The sequence below is a fragment of the Procambarus clarkii genome, chromosome 83 (genome assembly GCF_040958095.1).
Source record: "Procambarus clarkii isolate CNS0578487 chromosome 83, FALCON_Pclarkii_2.0, whole genome shotgun sequence".
Lineage (NCBI taxonomy): Eukaryota > Metazoa > Arthropoda > Malacostraca > Decapoda > Cambaridae > Procambarus > Procambarus clarkii.
The window spans coordinates 19,828,766-19,855,031 of record NC_091232.1 but is presented as its reverse complement, the minus strand read 5'-3'; positions in this window follow the sequence as shown (position 1 = coordinate 19,855,031).

Sequence of the window (26,266 nt, the reverse complement as noted above, 5' to 3'; positions counted from 1 at the left end):
AGGAGGTCTTCACAATAGAACAGGGTGAGGTCACTGTGCTAGGAGAAAGGGAGGTAAACCAGGCGGTCTTGGAGGAGTTCGAAATTACGAGAGAGGAGGTCAAGAGACACCTGCTGGATCTGGATGTTAGAAAGGCTGTTGGTCCAGATGGGATCTCACCATGGGTACTGAAAGAGTGTGCAGAGGCACTTTGCTTGCTACTCTCCATAGTGTATAGTAAGTCACTAGAGACGGGAGACCTACCAGAAATATGGAAGACGGCGAATGTGGTCCCAATATACAAAAAGGGCGACAGACAAGAGGCACTGAACTACAGGCCAGTGTCCTTGACTTGTATACCATGCAAGGTGATGGAGAAGATCGTGAGAAAATACCTGGTAACACATCTGGAGAGAAGGGACTTCGTGACAAGTCGCCAACATGGATTCAGGGAGGGTAAATCTTGCCTTACAGGCTTGATAGAATTCTACGATCAGGTGACATTAATAAAGCAAGAAAGAGAGGGCTGGGCGGACTGCATTTTCTTGGATTGTCGGAAAGCCTTTGACACAGTACCGCATAACAGGCTGGTACATAAGCTGGAGAGACAGGCAGGTGTAGCTGGTAAGGTGCTCCAGTGGATAAGGGAGTATCTAAGCAATAGGAAGCAGAGAGTTACGGTGAGGAGTGAGACCTCCGATTGGCGTGAAGTCACCAGTGGAGTCCCACAGGGCACTGTACTCGGTCCTATCTTGTTTCTGATATATGTAAATGATCTCCCGGAGGGTATCGATTAATTTCTCTCAATGTTTGCGGACGATGCTAAAATTATGAGAAGGATTAAAACAGAAGAGGACTGTTTGAGGCTTCAAGAAGACCTAGACAGGCTGAAGGAATGGTCGAACAAATGGTTGTTAGAGTTTAACCCAACCAAATGTAATGTAATGAAGATAGGTGTAGGGAGCAGGAGGCCAGATACAAGGTATCATCTGGGAGAGGAAATTCTTCAGGAGTCAGAGAAGGAAAAAGACTTGGGGGTTGATATCACGCCAGACCTGGCTCCTGCAGCACATATCAAGCGGATAACATCAGCGGCATATGCCAAGCTGGCCAACATACGAACGGCATTCAGAAACTTGTGTAAAGAATCATTCAGAACTTTGTATACCACATATGTCAGGCCAATCCTGGAGTATGCAGCCCCAGCATGGAGTCCATATCTAGTCAAGGATAAGACTAAACTGGAAAAGGTTCAAAGGTTTGCCACCAGACTAGTACCCGAGCTGAGAGGTATGAGCTACGAGGATAGACTACGGGAATTAAACCTCACTTCGCTGGAAGACAGAAGAGTTAGGGGGGACATGATCACCACATTCAAGATTCTGAAGGGGATTGATAGGGTAGATAAAGACAGTCTAATTAACACAAGGGGAACACGCACAAGGGGACACAGGTGGAAACTGAGTGCCCAAATGTGCCACAGAGATATTAGAAAGAACTTTTTTAGTGTCAGAGTGGTTGACAAATGGAATGCATTAGGGGGTGATGTGGTGGAGGCTGACTCCATACACAGTTTCAAGTGTAGATAAGACAGAGCCCGATAGGCTCAGGAATCTGTACACCTGATGATTGACGGTTGAGAGGCGGGACCAAAGAGCCAGAGCTCAACCCCCGCAAACACAACTAGGTGAGTACACCACCAGCATCATTGTCCTCACCATAACAGGTCCACACCACCACCATCACGGTCCTCACCATACCAGGTCCACACCACCAGCATCATGGTCCTCACCATACCAGGTCCACACCACCACCAGCATCACGGTCCTCACCATACCAGGTCCACACCACCAGCATCATGGTCCTCACCATACCAGGTCCACACCGCCACCAGCATCATGGTCCTCACCATACCCTCCAAATGTACTCACTAGAAAGAAGACGAGAGAGATATCAAATAATATACACCTGGAAGATACTGGAGGGCCAAGTACCAAATCTACACAGTAAAATAACAACGTACTGGAGTAAACGATATTGAAGAAAATGTAGAATAGAACCAGTGAAGAGCAGAGGTGCCATAGGCACAATCAGAGAACACTGTATAAACATCAGAGGTCCGCGGTTGTTCAACGTCCTCCCAGCAAGCATAAGAAATATTGCCGGAACAACCGTGGACATTTTCAAGAGGAAACTAGATTTATTCCTCCAAGAAGTGCCTGACCAACCGGGCTGTGGTGGGTATGTGGGCCTGCGGGCTGCTCCAAGCAACAGCCTGGTGGACAAAACTCTCACAAGTCAAGCCTGGCCTCGGGCCGGGCTTGGGGAGTAGAAGAACTCCCAGAACCCCATCAACCAGGTATCAACCAGGTATACCAGGTCCACACCAGCATCACGGTCCTCACCATACCAGGTCCACACCAGCATCACGGTCCTCACCATACCAGGTCCACACCAACAACAGCATCATGGTCCTCACCATACCAGGTCCACACCACCAGCATCATGGTCCTCACCATACCAGGTCCACACCACCAGCATCATAGTCCTCACCATACCAGGTCCACACCACCAGCATCATAGACCTCACCATACCACGTCCACACCACCAGCATCATGGTCCTCACCATACCAGGTCCACACCACCAGCATCATGGTCCTCACCATACCAGGTCCACACCACCACCAGCATCATGGTCCTCACCATACCAGGTCCACACCACCACCAGCATCATGGTCCTCACCATACCAGGTCCACACCACCAGCATCATGGTCCTCACCATACCAGGTCCTCACCACCACCAGCATCATGGTCCTCACCATACCAGGTCCTCACCACCACCAGCATCGTGGTCCTCACCATACCAGGTCCACACCACCAGCATCATGGTCCTCACCATACCAGGTCCACACCACTACCAGCATCATGGTCCTCACCATACCAGGTCAACACCAGCATCATGGTCCTCACCATACCAGGTCCACACCACCAGCATCATGGTCCTCACCATACCAGGTCCACACCACCAGCATCATGGTCCTCACCATACCAGGTCCACACCATCACCAGCATCAAGGTCCTCACCATACCAGGTCCACACCACCACCAGCATCACGGTCCTCACCATACCAGGTCCACACCACCACCAGCATCATGGTCCTCACCATACCAGGTCCACCCCACCAGCATCATGGTCCTCACCATACCAGGTCCACACCACCAGCATCATGGTCCTCACCATACCAGGTCCACACCACCAGCATCATGGTCCTCACCATGCCAGGTCCACACCACCAGCATCATGGTCCTCACCATACCAGGTCCACACCACCAGCATCATGGTCCTCACCATACCAGGTCCACACCACCAGCATCACGGTCCTCACCATACCAGGTCAACACCACCAGCATCACGGTCCTCACCATACCAGGTCCACACCACCAGCATCATGGTCCTCACCATACCAGGTCCACACCACCAGCATCATGGTGCTCACCATACCAGGTCCACACCACCACCAGCATCATGGTCCTCACCATACCAGGTCCACACCACCAGCATCATGGTCCTCACCATACCAGGTCCACACCACCAGCATCATGGTCCTCACCATACCAGGTCATCACCATCACCAGCATCAAGGTCCTCACCATACCAGGTCCACACCAGCATCATGGTCCTCACCATACCAGGTCCACACCACCAGCATCATAGTCCTCACAATACCAGGTCCACACCACCATCATCAAGGTCCTCACCATACCAGGTCCACACCTCCAGCATCATGGTCCTCACCATACCAGGTCCACACCACCAGCATCATGGTCCTCACCATAACAGGTCCACACCATCACCAGCATCAAGGTCCTCACCATACCAGGTCCACACTACCAGCATCATGGTCCTCACCATACCAGGTCCACACCAGCATCACGGTCCTCACCATACCAGGTCCACACCATCAACAGCATCATGGTCCTCACCATACCAGGTCCACACCACCAGCATCATGGTCCTCACCATACCAGGTCCACACCACCAGCATCATAGTCCTCACCATACCAGGTCCACACCACCAGCATCATAGACCTCACCATACCACGTCCACACCACCAGCATCATGGTCCTCACCATACCAGGTCCACACCACCAGCATCATGGTCCTCACCATACCAGGTCCACACCACCACCAGCATCATGGTCCTCACCATACCAGGTCCACACCACCACCAGCATCATGGTCCTCACCATACCAGGTCCACACCACCAGCATCATGGTCCTCACCATACCAGGTCCACACCACCAGCATCATGGTCCTCACCATACCAGATCCACACCACTACCAGCATCATGGTCCTCACCATACCAGGTCAACACCAGCATCATGGTCCTCACCATAATAGGTCCACACCACCAGCATCATGGTCCTCACCATACCAGGTCCACACCACCAGCATCATGGTCCTCACCATACCAGGTCCACACCATCACAAGCATCAAGGTCCTCACCATACCAGGTCCACACCACCACCAGCATCACGGTCCTCACCATACCAGGTCCACACCACCACCAGCATCATGGTCCTCACCATACCAGGTCCACCCCACCAGCATCATGGTCCTCACCATACCTGGTCCACACCACCAGCATCATGGTCCTCACCATACCAGGTCCACACCACCAGCATCATGGTCCTCACCATGCCAGGTCCACACCACCAGCATCATGGTCCTCACCACACCAGGTCCACACCACCAGCATCATGGTCCTCACCATACCAGGTCCACACCACCAGCATCACGGTCCTCACCATACCAGGTCCACACCACCAGCATCACGGTCCTCACCATACCAGGTCCAAACCACCAGCATCATGGTCCTCACCATACCAGGTCCACACCACCAGCATCATGGTGCTCACCATACCAGGTCCACACCACCACCAGCATCATGGTCCTCACCATACCAGGTCCACACCACCAGCATCATGGTCCTCACCATACCAGGTCCACACCACCAGCATCATGGTCCTCACCATACCAGGTCAACACCATCACCAGCATCAAGGTCCTCACCATACCAGGTTCACACCAGCATCATGGTCCTCACCATACCAGGTCCACACCACCAGCATCATAGTCCTCACAATACCAGGTCCACACCACCATCATCAAGGTCCTCACCATACCAGGTCCACACCTCCAGCATCATGGTCCTCACCATACCAGGTCCAGACCACCAGCATCATGGTCCTCACCATAACAGGTCCACACCATCACCAGCATCAAGGTCCTCACCATACCAGGTCCACACTACCAGCATCATGGTCCTCACCATACCAGGTCCACACCAGCATCACGGTCCTCACCATACCAGGTCCACACCAACAACAGCATCATGGTCCTCACCATACCAGGTCCACACCACCAGCATCATGGTCCTCACCATACCAGGTCCACACCACCAGCATCATAGTCCTCACCATACCAGGTCCACACCACCAGCATCATAGACCTCACAATACCACGTCCACACCACCAGCATCATGGTCCTCACCATACCAGGTCCACACCACCAGCATCATGGTCCTCACCATACCAGGTCCTCACCACCACCAGCATCATGGTCCTCACCATACCAGGTCCTCACCACCACCAGCATCGTGGTCCTCACCATACCAGGTCCACACCACCAGCATCATGGTCCTCTCCATACCAGGTCCACACCACTACCAGCATCATGGTCCTCACCATACCAGGTCAACACCAGCATCATGGTCCTCACCATACCAGGTCCACACCACCAGCATCATGGTCCTCACCATACCAGGTCCACACCACCAGCATCATGGTCCTCACCATACCAGGTCCACACCATCACCAGCATCAAGGTCCTCACCATACCAGGTCCACACCACCACCAGCATCACGGTCCTCACAATACCAGGTCCACACCACCACCAGCATCATGGTCCTCACCATACCAGGTCCACCCCACCAGCATCATGGTCCTCACCATACCAGGTCCACACCACCAGCATCATGGTCCTCACCATACCAGGTCCACACCACCAGCATCATGGTCCTCACCATGCCAGGTCCACACCACCAGCATCATGGTCCTCACCATACCAGGTCCACACCACCAGCATCATGGTCCTCACCATACCAGGTCCACACCACCAGCATCACGGTCCTCACCATACCAGGTCCACACCACCAGCATCACGGTCCTCACCACCAGCATCATGGTCCTCACCATACCAGGTCCACACCACCAGCATCATGGTCCTCACCATACCAGGTCCACACCACCACCAGCATCATGGTCCTCACCATACCAGGTCCACACCACCAGCATCATGGTCCTCACCATACCAGGTCCACACCACCAGCATCATGGTCCTCACCATACCAGGTCCACACCATCACCAGCATCAAGGTCCTCACCATACCATGTCCACACCAGCATCATGGTCCTCACCATACCAGGTCCACACCACCAGCATCATAGTCCTCACCATACCAGGTCCACACCACCATCATCAAGGTCCTCACCATACCAGGTCCACACCTCCAGCATCATGGTCCTCACCATACCAGGTCCACACCACCAGCATCATGGTCCTCACCATAACAGGTCCACACCATCACCAGCATCAAGGTCCTCACCATACCAGGTCCACACTACCAGCATCATGGTCCTCACCATACCAGGTCCACACCACCACCAGCATCATGGTCCTCACCATACCAGGTCCACACCATCAGCATCATGGTCCTCACCATACCAGGTCCACACCACCAGCATCAAGGTCCTCACCATACCAGGTCCACACCACCAGCATCATGGTTCTCACCATACCAGGTCCACACCACCAGCATCATGGTCCTCACCATACCAGGTCCACACCACCAGCATCATGGTCCTCACCATACCAGGTCCACACTACCAGCATCATGGTCCTCACCATACCAGATCCACACCACCACCATCATGGTCCTCACCATACCAGGTCCACACCACCAGCATCACGGTCCTCACCATACCAGGTCCACACCATCAGCATCATGGTCCTCACCATACCAGGTCCACACCACCACCAGCATCATGGTCCTCACCATACCAGGTCCACACCACCAGCATCACGGTCCTCACCATGCCAGGTCCACACCACCAGCATCATGGTCCTCACCATACCAGGTTCACACCACCAGCATCATGGTCCTCACCATACCAGGTCCACACCACCACCAGCATCATGGTCCTCACCATACCAGGTCCACACCACCACCAGCATCACGGTCCTCACCATACCAGATCCGTACCACCAGCATCATGGTCCTCACCATACCAGGTCCACACCACCAGCATCACGGTCCTCACCACACCAGGTCCACACCTCCACCAGCATCATGGTCCTCACCATACCAGGTCCACACCATCACCAGCATCAAGGTCCTCACCATACCAGGTCCACACCACCACCAGCATCATGATCCTCACCATACCAGGTCCACACCACCACCAGCATCATGGTCCTCACCATACCAGGTCCACACCACCAGCATCATGGTCCTCACCATACCAGGTCCACACCACCACCAGCATCATGGTCCTCACCAAACCAGGTCCACACCACCACCAGTATCATGGTCCTCACCATTCCAGGTCCACACCACCACCAGCATCATGGTCCTCACCAAACCAGGTCCACACCACCACCAGCATCATGGTCCTCACCAAACCAGTTCCACACCACCACCAGCATGATGGTCCTCACCATACCAGGTCCACACCACCAGCACCATGGTCTCTACCATACCAGGTCCACACCACCAGCATCATGGTCCTCACCATACCAGGTCCACACCACCAGCACCATGGTCCTCACCATACCAGGTCCACACTACCAGCATCACGGTCCTCATCATACCAGGTCCACACCAGCATCATGGTCCTCACCATACCAGGTGCACACCACCAGCATCATGGTCCTCACCATACCAGGTCCACACCACCACCAGCATCAAGGACCTCACCATACCAGGTCCACACCACCACCAGCATCATGGTCCTCACCATACCAGGTCCACACCACCACTAGCATCAAGGTCCTCACCATACCAGGTCCACACCACTACCAGCATCATGGTCCTCACCATACCAGGTCCACACCACCAGCATCACGGTCCTCACCATACCAGGTCCACACCACCAGCATCATGGTCCTCACCATACCAGGTCCACACCACCAGCATCATGGTCCTCACCATACCAGGTCCACACCACCACCAGAATCATGGTCTTCACCTTACCAGGTCCACACCAACACCAGCATCATGGTCCTCATCAAAATAGGGCCACACCACCGGCATCATGGTCCTCATTATACCAGGTCCAAACCAACACCAGCATCATGGTCCTCATTATACCAGGTCCACACCACCAGCATCATGGTCCTCACCATACCAGGTCCACAAAACCAGCATCATGGTCCTCACCATACCAGGTCCACACCACCACCAGCATCAAGGTCCTCACCATACCAGGTCCAAACCACCAGCATCATGGACCTCACCATACCAGGTCCACACCACCAGCATCACGGTCCTCACCATACCAGGTCCACACCACCAGCATCATGGTCCTCACCATACCAGGTCCACACCAACAGCATCATGGTCCTCACCATACCAGGTCCACACCACCACCAGAATCATGGTCTTCACCATACCAGGTCCACACCAACACCAGAATCATGGTCCTCATCAAAATAGGGCCACACCACCGGCATCATGGTCCTCACCATACCAGGTCCACACCACCACCAGCATCATGGTCCTCATTATACCAGGTCCACACCACCAGCATCATGGTCCTCACCATACCAGGTCCACACCACCAGCATCATGGTCCTCACAATACCAGGTCCACACCACCACCAGCATCAAGGTCCTCACCATACCAGGTCCAAACCACCAGCATCATGGACCTCACCATACCAGGTCCACACCACCAGCATCACGGTCCTCACCATACCAGGTCCACACCACCAGCATCATGGTCCTCACCATACCAGGTCCACACCACCACCAGCATCACGGTCCTCACCATACCAGGTCCACACCACCAGCATCATGGTCCTCACCATACCAGGGCCACACCGCCACCAGCATCATGGTCCTCACCATACCCTCCAAATGTACTCACTAGAAAGAAGACGAGAGAGATATCAAATAATATACACCTGGAAGATACTGGAGGGCCAAGTACCAAATCTACACAGTTAAATAACAACGTACTGGAGTAAACGATATTGAAGAAAATGTAGAATAGAACCAGTGAAGAGCAGAGGTGCCATAGGCACATTCAGAGAACACTGTATAAACATCAGAGGTCCGCGGTTGTTCAACGTCCTCCCAGCAAGCATAAGAAATATTGCCGGAACAACCGTGGACATTTTCAAGAGGAAACTAGATTTATTCCTCCAAGGAGTGCCGGACCAACCGGGCTGTGGTGGGTATGTGGGCCTGCGGGCTGCTCCAAGCAACAGCCTGGTGGACCAAACTCTCACAAGTCAAGCCTGGCCTCGGGCCGGGCTTGGGGAGTAGAAGAACTCCCAGAACCCCATCAACCAGGTATCAACCAGGTATACCAGGTCCACACCAGCATCACGGTCCTCACCATACCAGGTCCACACCTGCATCACGGTCCTCACCATACCAGGTCCACACCAACAACACCATCATGGTCCTCACCATACCAGGTCCACACCACCAGCATCATGGTCCTCACCATACCAGGTCCACACCACCAGCATCATAGTCCTCACCATACCAGGTCCACACCACCAGCATCATAGACCTCACCATACCAGGTCCACACCACCAGCATCATGGTCCTCACCATACCAGGTCCACACCACCAGCATCATGGTCCTTACCATACCAGGTCCACACCACCACCAGTATCATGGTCCTCACCATACCAGGTCCACACCACCACCAGCATCATGGTCCTCACCATACCAGGTCCACACCACCAGCATCATGGTCCTCACCATACCAGGTCCTCACCACCACCAGCATCATGGTCCTCACCATACCAGGTCCTCACCACCACCAGCATCGTGGTCCTCACCATACCAGGTCCACACCACCAGCATCATGGTCCTCACCATACCAGGTCCACACCACTACCAGCATCATGGTCCTCACCATACCAGGTCCACCCCAGCATCATGGTCCTCACCATACCAGGTCCACACCACCAGCATCATGGTCCTCACCATACCAGGTCCACACCACCAGCATCATGGTCCTCACCATACCAGGTCCACACCATCACCAGCATCAAGGTCCTCACCATACCAGGTCCACACCACCACCAGCATCACGGTCCTCACCATACCAGGTCCACACCACCACCAGCATCATGGTCCTCACCATACCAGGTCCACACCACCAGCATCATGGTCCTCGCCATACCAGGTCCACACCACCAGCATCATGGTCCTCACCATACCATGTCCACACCACCAGCATCATGGTCCTCACCATACCAGGTCCACACCACCACCAGCATCATGGTCCTCACCATACCAGGTCCACACCACCAGCATCATGGTCCTCACCATACCAGGTCCACACCACCAGCATCATGGTCCTCACCATACCAGGTCCACACCACCACCAGCATCATGGTCCTCACCATACCAGGTCCACACCACCAGCATCATGGTCCTCACCATACCAGGTCCACACCACCAGCATCATGGTCCTCACCATACCAGGTCCACACCACCAGCATCATGGTCCTCACCATACCAGGTCCACACCACGAGCATCATGGTCCTCACCATACCAGGTCCACACCACCAGCATCACGGTCCTCACCATACCAGGTCAACACCACCAGCATCACGGTCCTCACCATACCAGGTCCACACCACCAGCATCATGGTCCTCACCATACCAGGTCCACACCACCAGCATCATGGTCCTCACCATACCAGGTCCACACCACCACCAGCATCATGGTCCTCACCATACCAGGTCCACACCACCACCAGTATCATGGTCCTCACCATACCAGGTCCACACCACCACCAGCATCATGGTCCTCGCCATACCAGGTCCACACCACCAGCATCATGGTCCTCACCATACCAGGTCCTCACCAGCATCCATGGTCCTCACCATACCAGGTCCTCACCACCACCAGCATCGTGGTCCTCACCATACGAGGTCCACACCACCAGCATCATGGTCCTCACCATACCAGGTCCACACCACTACCAGCATCATGGTCCTCACCATACCAGGTCCACACCAGCATCATGGTCCTCACTATACCAGGTCCACACCACCAGCATCATGGTCCTCACCATACCAGGTCCACACCACCAGCATCATGGTCCTCACCATACCAGGTCCACACCACCACCAGCATCATGGTCCTCACCATACCAGGTCCACACCACCAGCATCATGGTCCTCACCATACTAGGTCCACACCACCAGCATCATGGTCCTCACCATACCAGGTCCACACCACCAGCATCATGGTCCTCACCATACCATGTCCACACCACCAGCATCATGGTCCTCACCATACCAGGTCCACACCACCACCAGCATCATGGTCCTCACCATACCAGGTCCACACCACCAGCATCATGGTCCTCACCATACCAGGTCCACACCACCAGCATCCTGGTCCTCACCATACCAGGTCCACACCACCACCAGCATCATGGTCCTCACCATACCAGGTCCACACCACCAGCATCATGGTCCTCACCATACCAGGTCCACACCATCAGCATCATGGTCCTCACCATACCAGGTCCACACCACCAGCATCATGGTCCTCACCATACCAGGTCCACACCACCAGCATCATGGTCCTCATCATACCAGGTCCACACCACCAGCATCACGGTCCTCACCATACCAGGTCAACACCACCAGCATCACGGTCCTCACCATACCAGGTCCACACCACCAGCATCATGGTCCTCACCATACCAGGTCCACACCACCAGCATCATGGTCCTCACCATACCAGGTCCACACCACCACCAGCATCATGGTCCTCACCATACCAGGTCCACACCACCAGCATCATGGTCCTCACCATACCAGGTCCACACCACCAGCATCATTGTCCTCACCATACCAGGTCCACACCATCACCAGCATCAAGGTCCTCACCATACCAGGTCCACACCAGCATGATGGTCCTCACCATACCAGGACCACACCACCACCAGCATCATGGTCCTCACCATACCAGGACCACACCAGCATCATGGTCCTCACCATACCAGGTCCACACCACCAGCATCATAGTCCTCACCATACCAGGTCCACACCACCAGCATCAAGGTCCTCACCATACCAGGTCCACACCACCAGCATCATGGTCCTCACCATACCAGGTCCACACCACCAGCATCATGGTCCTCACCATACCAGGTCCACACCACCAGCATCACGGTCCTCACCATACCAGGTCAACACCACCAGCATCACGGTCCTCACCATACCAGGTCCACACCACCAGCATCATGGTCCTCACCATACCAGGTCCACACCACCAGCATCATGGTCCTCACCATACCAGGTCCACACCACCACCAGCATCATGGTCCTCACCATACCAGGTCCACACCACCACCAGTATCATGGTCCTCACCATACCAGGTCCACACCACCACCAGCATCATGGTCCTCACCATACCAGGTCCACACCACCAGCATCATGGTCCTCGCCATACCAGGTCCACACCACCAGCATCATGGTCCTCACCATACCATGTCCACACCACCAGCATCATGGTCCTCACCATACCAGGTCCACACCACCACCAGCATCATGGTCCTCACCATACCAGGTCCACACCACCAGCATCATGGTCCTCACCATACCAGGTCCACACCACCAGCATCATGGTCCTCACCATACCAGGTCCACACCACCACCAGCATCATGGTCCTCACCATACCAGGTCCACACCACCAGCATCATGGTCCTCACCATACGAGGTCCACACCACCAGCATCATGGTCCTCACCATACCAGGTCCACACCACCAGCATCATGGTCCTCACCATACCAGGTCCACACCACGAGCATCATGGTCCTCACCATACCAGGTCCACACCACCAGCATCACGGTCCTCACCATACCAGGTCAACACCACCAGCATCACGGTCCTCACCATACCAGGTCCACACCACCAGTATCATGGTCCTCACCATACCAGGTCCACACCACCAGCATCATGGTCCTCACCATACCAGGTCCACACCACCACCAGCATCATGGTCCTCACCATACCAGGTCCACACCACCACCAGTATCATGGTCCTCACCATACCAGGTCCACACCACCACCAGCATCATGGTCCTCACCATACCAGGTCCACACCACCAGCATCATGGTCCTCACCATACCAGGTCCTCACCAGCATCCATGGTCCTCACCATACCAGGTCCTCACCACCACCAGCATCGTGGTCCTCACCATACGAGGTCCACACCACCAGCATCATGGTCCTCACCATACCAGGTCCACACCACTACCAGCATCATGGTCCTCACCATACCAGGTCCACACCAGCATCATGGTCCTCACTATACCAGGTCCACACCACCAGCATCATGGTCCTCACCATACCAGGTCCACACCACCAGCATCATGGTCCTCACCATACCAGGTCCACACCATCACCAGCATCAAGGTCCTCACCATACCAGGTCCACACCACCACCAGCATCACGGTCCTCACCATACCAGGTCCACACCACCACCAGCATCATGGTCCTCACTATACTAGGTCCACACCACCAGCATCATGGTCCTCACCATACCAGGTCCACACCACCAGCATCATGGTCCTCACCATACCATGTCCACACCACCAGCATCATGGTCCTCACCATACCAGGTCCACACCACCACCAGCATCATGGTCCTCACCATACCAGGTCCACACCACCAGCATCATGGTCCTCACCATACCAGGTCCACACCACCAGCATCCTGGTCCTCACCATACCAGGTCCACACCACCACCAGCATCATGGTCCTCACCATACCAGGTCCACACCACCAGCATCATGGTCCTCACCATACCAGGTCCACACCATCAGCATCATGGTCCTCACCATACCAGGTCCACACCACCAGCATCATGGTCCTCACCATACCAGGTCCACACCACCAGCATCATGGTCCTCATCATACCAGGTCCACACCACCAGCATCACGGTCCTCACCATACCAGGTCAACACCACCAGCATCACGGTCCTCACCATACCAGGTCCACACCACCAGCATCATGGTCCTCACCATACCAGGTCCACACCACCAGCATCATGGTCCTCACCATACCAGGTCCACACCACCACCAGCATCATGGTCCTCACCATACCAGGTCCACACCACCAGCATCATGGTCCTCACCATACCAGGTCCACACCACCAGCATCATTGTCCTCACCATACCAGGTCCACACCATCACCAGCATCAAGGTCCTCACCATACCAGGTCCACACCAGCATGATGGTCCTCACCATACCAGGACCACACCACCACCAGCATCATGGTCCTCACCATACCAGGACCACACCAGCATCATGGTCCTCACCATACCAGGTCCACACCACCAGCATCATAGTCCTCACCATACCAGGTCCACACCACCAGCATCAAGGTCCTCACCATACCAGGTCCACACCACCAGCATCATGGTCTTCACCATACCAGGTCCACACCACCAGCATCATGGTCCTCACCATAACAGGTCCACACCATCACCAGCATCAAGGTCCTCACCATACCAGGTCCACACCACCAGCATCATGGTCCTCACCATACCAGGTCCATACCATCAGCATCATGGTCCTCACCATACCAGGTCCACACCACCAGCATCACGGTCCTCACCATACCAGGTCCACACCATCAGCATCATGGTCCTCACCATACCAGGTCCACACCAACAGCATCATGGTTCTCACCATACCAGGTCCACACCACCAGCATCATGGTCCTCACCATACCAGGTCCACACCACCAGCATCATGGTCCTCACCATACCAGGTCCACACCACCAGCATCATGGTCCTCACCATACCAGGTCCACACCACCAGCATCATGGTCCTCACCATACCAGGTCCACACCACCAGCATCACGGTCCTCACCATACCAGGTCCACACCATCAGCATCATGGTCCTCACCATACCAGGTCCACACCACCACCAGCATCATGGTCCTCACCATACCAGGTCCACACCACCAGCATCACGGTCCTCACCATACCAGGTCCACACCACCAGCATCATGGTCCTCACCATACCAGGTCCACACCACCAGCATCATGGTCCTCACCATACCAGGTCCACACCACCACCAGCATCATGGTCCTCACCATACCAGGTCCACACCACCACCAGCATCACGGTCCTCACCATAACAGATCCGTACCACCAGCATCATGGTCCTCACCATACCAGGTCCACACCACCAGCATCACGGTCCTCACCATACCAGATCCGTACCACCAGCATCATGGTCCTCACCATACCAGGTCCACACCACCAGCATCATGGTCCTCACCATACCAGGTCCACACCACCAGCATCATGGTCCTCACCATACCAGGTCCACACCACCACCAGCATCATGGTCCTCACCATACCAGGTCCACACCACCAGCATCATGGTCCTCACCATACCAGGTCCACACCACCAGCATCATGGTCCTCACCATACCAGGTCCACACCACCAGCATCATGGTCCTCACCATACCAGGTCCACACCACCAGCATCATGGTCCTCACCATACCAGGTCCACACCACCAGCATCACGGTCCTCACCATACCAGGTCAACACCACCAGCATCACGGTCCTCACCATACCAGGTCCACACCACCAGCATCATGGTCCTCACCATACCAGGTCCACACCACCAGCATCATGGTCCTCACCATACCAGGTCCACACCACCACCAGCATCATGGTCCTCACCATACCAGGTCCACACCACCAGCATCATGGTCCTCACCGTACCAGGTCCACACCACCAGCATCATGGTCCTCACCATACCAGGTCCTCACCAGCATCCATGGTCCTCACCATACCAGGTCCTCACCACCACCAGCATCGTGGTCCTCACCATACGAGGTCCACACCACCAGCATCATGGTCCTCACCATACCAGGTCCACACCACTACCAGCATCATGGTCCTCACCATACCAGGTCCACACCAGCATCATGGTCCTCACTATACCAGGTCCACACCACCAGCATCATGGTCCTCACCATACCAGGTCCACACCACCAGCATCATGGTCCTCACCATACCAGGTCCACACCATCACCAGCATCAAGGTCCTCACCATACCAGGTCCACACCACCACCAGCATCACGGTCCTCACCATACCAGGTCCACACCACCACCAGCATCATGGTCCTCACCATACTAGGTCCACACCACCAGCATCATGGTCCTCACCATACCAGGTCCACACCACCAGCATCATGGTCCTCACCATACCATGTCCACACCACCAGCATCATGGTCCTCACCATACCAGGTCCACACCACCACCAGCATCATGGTCCTCACCATACCAGGTCCACACCACCAGCATCATGGTCCTCACCATACCAGGTCCACACCACCAGCATCCTGGTCCTCACCATACCAGGTCCACACCACCACCAGCATCATGGTCCTCACCATACCAGGTCCACACCACCAGCATCATGGTCCTCACCATACCAGGTCCACACCATCAGCATCATGGTCCTCACCATACCAGGTCCACACCACCAGCATCATGGTCCTCACCATACCAGGTCCACACCACCAGCATCATGGTCCTCATCATACCAGGTCCACACCACCAGCATCACGGTCCTCACCATACCAGGTCAACACCACCAGCATCACGGTCCTCACCATACCAGGTCCACACCACCAGCATCATGGTCCTCACCATACCAGGTCCACACCACCAGCATCATGGTCCTCACCATACCAGGTCCACACCACCACCAGCATCATGGTCCTCACCATACCAGGTCCACACCACCAGCATCATGGTCCTCACCATACCAGGTCCACACCACCAGCATCATTGTCCTCACCATACCAGGTCCACACCATCACCAGCATCAAGGTCCTCACCATACCAGGTCCACACCAGCATGATGGTCCTCACCATACCAGGACCACACCACCACCAGCATCATGGTCCTCACCATACCAGGACCACACCAGCATCATGGTCCTCACCATACCAGGTCCACACCACCAGCATCATAGTCCTCACCATACCAGGTCCACACCACCAGCATCAAGGTCCTCACCATACCAGGTCCACACCACCAGCATCATGGTCCTCACCATACCAGGTCCACACCAACAGCATCATTGTCCTCACCATAACAGGTCCACACCATCACCAGCATCAAGGTCCTCACCATACCAGGTCCACACCACCAGCATCATGGTCCTCACCATACCAGGTCCATACCATCAGCATCATGGTCCTCACCATACCAGGTCCACACCACCAGCATCACGGTCCTCACCATACCAGGTCCACACCATCAGCATCATGGTCCTCACCATACCAGGTCCACACCAACAGCATCATGGTTCTCACCATACCAGGTCCACACCACCAGCATCATGGTCCTCACCATACCAGGTCCACACCACCAGCATCATGGTCCTCACCATACCAGGTCCACACCACCAGCATCATGGTCCTCACCATACCAGGTCCACACCACCAGCATCATGGTCCTCACCATACCAGGTCCACACCACCAGCATCACGGTCCTCACCATACCAGGTCCACACCATCAGCATCATGGTCCTCACCATACCAGGTCCACACCACCACCAGCATCATGGTCCTCACCATACCAGGTCCACACCACCAGCATCACGGTCCTCACCATACCAGGTCCACACCACCAGCATCATGGTCCTCACCATACCAGGTCCACACCACCAGCATCATGGTCCTCACCATACCAGGTCCACACCACCACCAGCATCATGGTCCTCACCATACCAGGTCCACACCACCACCAGCATCACGGTCCTCACCATAACAGATCCGTACCACCAGCATCATGGTCCTCACCATACCAGGTCCACACCACCAGCATCACGGTCCTCACCATACCAGATCCGTACCTCCAGCATCATGGTCCTCACCATACCAGGTCCACACCACCAGCATCATGGTCCTCACCATACCAGGTCCACACCACCAGCATCATGGTCCTCACCATACCAGGTCCACACCACCACCAGCATCATGGTCCTCACCATACCAGGTCCACACCACCAGCATCATGGTCCTCACCATACCAGGTCCACACCACCAGCATCATGGTCCTCACCATACCAGGTCCACACCACCAGCATCATGGTCCTCACCATACCAGGTCCACACCACCAGCATCATGGTCCTCACCATACCAGGTCCACACCACCAGCATCACGGTCCTCACCATACCAGGTCAACACCACCAGCATCACGGTCCTCACCATACCAGGTCCACACCACCAGCATCATGGTCCTCACCATACCAGGTCCACACCACCAGCATCATGGTCCTCACCATACCAGGTCCACACCACCACCAGCATCATGGTCCTCACCATACCAGGTCCACACCACCAGCATCATGGTCCTCACCGTACCAGGTCCACACCACCAGCATCATGGTCCTCACCATACCAGGTCCACACCATCACCAGCATCAAGGTCCTCACCATACCAGGTCCACACCAGCATCCATGGTCCTCACCATACCAGGTCCACACCACCACCAGCATCATGGTCCTCACCATACCAGAACCACACCAGCATCATGGTCCTCACCATACCAGGTCCACACCACTACCAGCATCATGGTCCTCACCATACCAGGTCCACACCAGCATCATGGTCCTCACCATACAAGGTCCACACCACCAGCATCAAGGTCCTCACCATACCAGGTCCACACCACCAGCATCATGGTCTTCACCATACCAGGTCCACACCATCACCAGCATCAAGGTCCTCACCATACCAGGTCCACACCACCACCAGCATCACGGTCTTCACCATACCAGGTCCACACCACCACCAGCATTATGGTCCTCACCATACTAGGTCCACACCACCAGCATCATGGTCCTCACCATACCAGGTCCACACCACCAGCATCATGGTCCTCACCATACCATGTCCACACCACCAGCATCATGGTCCTCACCATACCAGGTCCACACCACCACCAGCATCATGGTCCTCACCATACCAGGTCCACACCACCAGCATCATGGTCCTCACCATACCAGGTCCACACCACCAGCATCATGGTCCTCACCATACCAGGTCCACACCACCAGCATCATGGTCCTCTCCATACCAGGTCCACACCACCAGCATCATGGTCCTCACCATACCAGGTCCACACCACCAGCATCATGGTCCTCTCCATACCAGGTCCACACAACCAGCATCATGGTCCTCACCATACCAGGTCATCACCACCAGCATCATGGTCCTCATCATACCAGGTCCACACCACCAGCATCACGGTCCTCACCATACCAGGTCAACACCACCAGCATCACGGTCCTCACCATACCAGGTCCACACCACCAGCATCATGGTCCTCACCATACCAGGTCCACACCACCAGCATCATGGTCCTCACCATACCAGGTCCACACCACCACCAGCATCATGGTCCTCACCATACCAGGTCCACACCACCAGCATCATGGTCCTCACCATACCAGGTCCACACCACCAGCATCATGGTCCTCACCATACCAGGTCCACACCATCACCAGCATCAAGGTCCTCACCATACCAGGTCCACACCACATGATGGTCCTCACCATACCAGGTCCACACCACCACCAGCATCATGGTCCTCACCATACCAGGACCACACCAGCATCATGGTCCTCACCATACCAGGACCACACCAGCATCATGGTCCTCACTAAACCAGGTCCACACCACCAGCATCATAGTCCTCACCATACCAGGTCCACACCACCAGCATCAAGGTCCTCACCATACCAGGTCCACACCACCAGCATCATGGTCCTCACCATACCAGGTCCACACCACCAGCATCATGGTCCTCACCATAACAGGTCCACACCATCACCAGCATCAAGGTCCTCACCATACCAGGTCCACACCACCAGCATCATGGTCCTCACCATACCAGGTCCACACCACCAGCATCATGGTCCTCACCATACCAGGTCCATACCATCAGCATCATGGTCCTCACCATACCAGGTCCACACCACCAGCATCATGGTCCTCACCATACCAGATCCACACCACCAGCATCATGGTCCTCACCATACCAGGACCACACCAGCATCATGGTCCTCACCATACCAGGTCCACACCACCAGCATCATAGTCCTCACCATACCAGGTCCACACCACCAGCATCAAGGTCCTCACCATACCAGGTCCACACCACCACCAGCATCATGGTCCTCACCATACCAGGTCCACACCACCAGCATCATGGTCCTCACCATACCAGGTCCACACCATCAGCATCATGGTCCTCACCATACCAGGTCCACACCACCAGCATCATGGTCCTCACCATACCAGGTCCACACCACCAGCATCATGGTCCTCATCATACCAGGTCCACACCACCAGCATCACGGTCCTCACCATACCAGGTCAACACCACCAGCATCACGGTCCTCACCATACCAGGTCCACACCACCAGCATCATGGTCCTCACCATACCAGGTCCACACCACCTGCATCATGGTCCTCACCATACCAGGTCCACACCACCACCAGCATCATGGTCCTCACCATACCAGGTCCACACCACCAGCATCATGGTCCTCACCATACCAGGTCCACACCACCAGCATCATTGTCCTCACCATACCAGGTCCACACCATCACCAGCATCAAGGTCCTCACCATACCAGGTCCACACCAGCATGATGGTCCTCACCATACCAGGACCACACCACCACCAGCATCATGGTCCTCACCATACCAGGACCACACCAGCATCATGGTCCTCACCATACCAGGTCCACACCACCAGCATCATAGTCCTCACCATACCAGGTCCACACCACCAGCATCAAGGTCCTCACCATACCAGGTCCACACCACCAGCATCATGGTCCTCACCATACCAGGTCCACACCACCAGCATCATGGTCCTCACCATAACAGGTCCACACCATCACCAGCATCAAGGTCCTCACCATACCAGGTCCACACCACCAGCATCATGGTCCTCACCATACCAGGTCCATACCATCAGCATCATGGTCCTCACCATACCAGGTCCACACCACCAGCATCACGGTCCTCACCATACCAGGTCCACACCATCAGCATCATGGTCCTCACCATACCAGGTCCACACCAACAGCATCATGGTTCTCACCATACCAGGTCCACACCACCAGCATCATGGTCCTCACCATACCAGGTCCACACCACCAGCATCATGGTCCTCACCATACCAGGTCCACACCACCAGCATCATGGTCCTCACCATACCAGGTCCACACCACCAGCATCATGGTCCTCACCATACCAGGTCCACACCACCAGCATCACGGTCCTCACCATACCAGGTCCACACCATCAGCATCATGGTCCTCACCATACCAGGTCCACACCACCACCAGCATCATGGTCCTCACCATACCAGGTCCACACCACCAGCATCACGGTCCTCACCATACCAGGTCCACACCACCAGCATCATGGTCCTCACCATACCAGGTCCACACCACCAGCATCATGGTCCTCACCATACCAGGTCCACACCACCACCAGCATCATGGTCCTCACCATACCAGGTCCACACCACCACCAGCATCACGGTCCTCACCATAACAGATCCGTACCACCAGCATCATGGTCCTCACCATACCAGGTCCACACCACCAGCATCACGGTCCTCACCATACCAGATCCGTACCACCAGCATCATGGTCCTCACCATACCAGGTCCACACCACCAGCATCATGGTCCTCACCATACCAGGTCCACACCACCAGCATCATGGTCCTCACCATACCAGGTCCACACCACCACCAGCATCATGGTCCTCACCATACCAGGTCCACACCACCAGCATCATGGTCCTCACCATACCAGGTCCACACCACCAGCATCATGGTCCTCACCATACCAGGTCCACACCACCAGCATCATGGTCCTCACCATACCAGGTCCACACCACCAGCATCATGGTCCTCACCATACCAGGTCCACACCACCAGCATCACGGTCCTCACCATACCAGGTCAACACCACCAGCATCACGGTCCTCACCATACCAGGTCCACACCACCAGCATCATGGTCCTCACCATACCAGGTCCACACCACCAGCATCATGGTCCTCACCATACCAGGTCCACACCACCACCAGCATCATGGTCCTCACCATACCAGGTCCACACCACCAGCATCATGGTCCTCACCGTACCAGGTCCACACCACCAGCATCATGGTCCTCACCATACCAGGTCCTCACCAGCATCCATGGTCCTCACCATACCAGGTCCTCACCACCACCAGCATCGTGGTCCTCACCATACGAGGTCCACACCACCAGCATCATGGTCCTCACCATACCAGGTCCACACCACTACCAGCATCATGGTCCTCACCATACCAGGTCCACACCAGCATCATGGTCCTCACTATACCAGGTCCACACCACCAGCATCATGGTCCTCACCATACCAGGTCCACACCACCAGCATCATGGTCCTCACCATACCAGGTCCACACCATCACCAGCATCAAGGTCCTCACCATACCAGGTCCACACCACCACCAGCATCACGGTCCTCACCATACCAGGTCCACACCACCACCAGCATCATGGTCCTCACCATACTAGGTCCACACCACCAGCATCATGGTCCTCACCATACCAGGTCCACACCACCAGCATCATGGTCCTCACCATACCATGTCCACACCACCAGCATCATGGTCCTCACCATACCAGGTCCACACCACCACCAGCATCATGGTCCTCACCATACCAGGTCCACACCACCAGCATCATGGTCCTCACCATACCAGGTCCACACCACCAGCATCCTGGTCCTCACCATACCAGGTCCACACCACCACCAGCATCATGGTCCTCACCATACCAGGTCCACACCGCCAGCATCATGGTCCTCACCATACCAGGTCCACACCATCAGCATCATGGTCCTCACCATACCAGGTCCACACCACCAGCATCATGGTCCTCACCATACCAGGTCCACACCACCAGCATCATGGTCCTCATCATACCAGGTCCACACCACCAGCATCACGGTCCTCACCATACCAGGTCAACACCACCAGCATCACGGTCCTCACCATACCAGGTCCACACCACCAGCATCATGGTCCTCACCATACCAGGTCCACACCACCAGCATCATGGTCCTCACCATACCAGGTCCACACCACCACCAGCATCATGGTCCTCACCATACCAGGTCCACACCACCAGCATCATGGTCCTCACCATACCAGGTCCACACCACCAGCATCATTGTCCTCACCATACCAGGTCCACACCATCACCAGCATCAAGGTCCTCACCATACCAGGTCCACACCAGCATGATGGTCCTCACCATACCAGGACCACACCACCACCAGCATCATGGTCCTCACCATACCAGGACCACACCAGCATCATGGTCCTCACCATACCAGGTCCACACCACCAGCATCATAGTCCTCACCATACCAGGTCCACACCACCAGCATCAAGGTCCTCACCATACCAGGTCCACACCACCAGCATCATGGTCCTCACCATACCAGGTCCACACCAACAGCATCATGGTCCTCACCATAACAGGTCCACACCATCACCAGCATCAAGGTCCTCACCATACCAGGTCCACACCACCAGCATCATGGTCCTCACCATACCAGGTCCATACCATCAGCATCATGGTCCTCACCATACCAGGTCCACACCACCAGCATCACGGTCCTCACCATACCAGGTCCACACCATCAGCATCATGGTCCTCACCATACCAGGTCCACACCAACAGCATCATGGTTCTCACCATACCAGGTCCACACCACCAGCATCATGGTCCTCACCATACCAGGTCCACACCACCAGCATCATGGTCCTCACCATACCAGGTCCACACCACCAGCATCATGGTCCTCACCATACCAGGTCCACACCACCAGCATCATGGTCCTCACCATACCAGGTCCACACCACCAGCATCACGGTCCTCACCATACCAGGTCCACACCATCAGCATCATGGTCCTCACCATACCAGGTCCACACCACCACCAGCATCATGGTCCTCACCATACCAGGTCCACACCACCAGCATCACGGTCCTCACCATACCAGGTCCACACCACCAGCATCATGGTCCTCACCATACCAGGTCCACACCACCAGCATCATGGTCCTCACCATACCAGGTCCACACCACCACCAGCATCATGGTCCTCACCATACCAGGTCCACACCACCACCAGCATCACGGTCCTCACCATAACAGATCCGTACCACCAGCATCATGGTCCTCACCATACCAGGTCCACACCACCAGCATCACGGTCCTCACCATACCAGATCCGTACCACCAGCATCATGGTCCTCACCATACCAGGTCCACACCACCAGCATCATGGTCCTCACCATACCAGGTCCACACCACCAGCATCATGGTCCTCACCATACCAGGTCCACACCACCACCAGCATCATGGTCCTCACCATACCAGGTCCACACCACCAGCATCATGGTCCTCACCATACCAGGTCCACACCACCAGCATCATGGTCCTCACCATACCAGGTCCACACCACCAGCATCATGGTCCTCACCATACCAGGTCCACACCACCAGCATCATGGTCCTCACCATACCAGGTCCACACCACCAGCATCACGGTCCTCACCATACCAGGTCAACACCACCAGCATCACGGTCCTCACCATACCAGGTCCACACCACCAGCATCATGGTCCTCACCATACCAGGTCCACACCACCAGCATCATGGTCCTCACCATACCAGGTCCACACCACCACCAGCATCATGGTCCTCACCATACCAGGTCCACACCACCAGCATCATGGTCCTCACCGTACCAGGTCCACACCACCAGCATCATGGTCCTCACCATACCAGGTCCACACCATCACCAGCATCAAGGTCCTCACCATACCAGGTCCACACCAGCATCCATGGTCCTCACCATACCAGGTCCACACCACCACCAGCATCATGGTCCTCACCATACCAGAACCACACCAGCATCATGGTCCTCACCATACCAGGTCCACACCACTACCAGCATCATGGTCCTCACCATACCAGGTCCACACCAGCATCATGGTCCTCACCATACAAGGTCCACACCACCAGCATCAAGGTCCTCACCATACCAGGTCCACACCACCAGCATCATGGTCTTCACCATACCAGGTCCACACCATCACCAGCATCAAGGTCCTCACCATACCAGGTCCACACCACCACCAGCATCACGGTCCTCACCATACCAGGTCCACACCACCACCAGCATTATGGTCCTCACCATACTAGGTCCACACCACCAGCATCATGGTCCTCACCATACCAGGTCCACACCACCAGCATCATGGTCCTCACCATACCATGTCCACACCACCAGCATCATGGTCCTCACCATACCAGGTCCACACCACCACCAGCATCATGGTCCTCACCATACCAGGTCCACACCACCAGCATCATGGTCCTCACCATACCAGGTCCACACCACCAGCATCATGGTCCTCACCATACCAGGTCCACACCACCAGCATCATGGTCCTCTCCATACCAGGTCCACACCACCAGCATCATGGTCCTCACCATACCAGGTCCACACCACCAGCATCATGGTCCTCTCCATACCAGGTCCACACAACCAGCATCATGGTCCTCACCATACCAGGTCATCACCACCAGCATCATGGTCCTCATCATACCAGGTCCACACCACCAGCATCACGGTCCTCACCATACCAGGTCAACACCACCAGCATCACGGTCCTCACCATACCAGGTCCACACCACCAGCATCATGGTCCTCACCATACCAGGTCCACACCACCAGCATCATGGTCCTCACCATACCAGGTCCACACCACCACCAGCATCATGGTCCTCACCATAC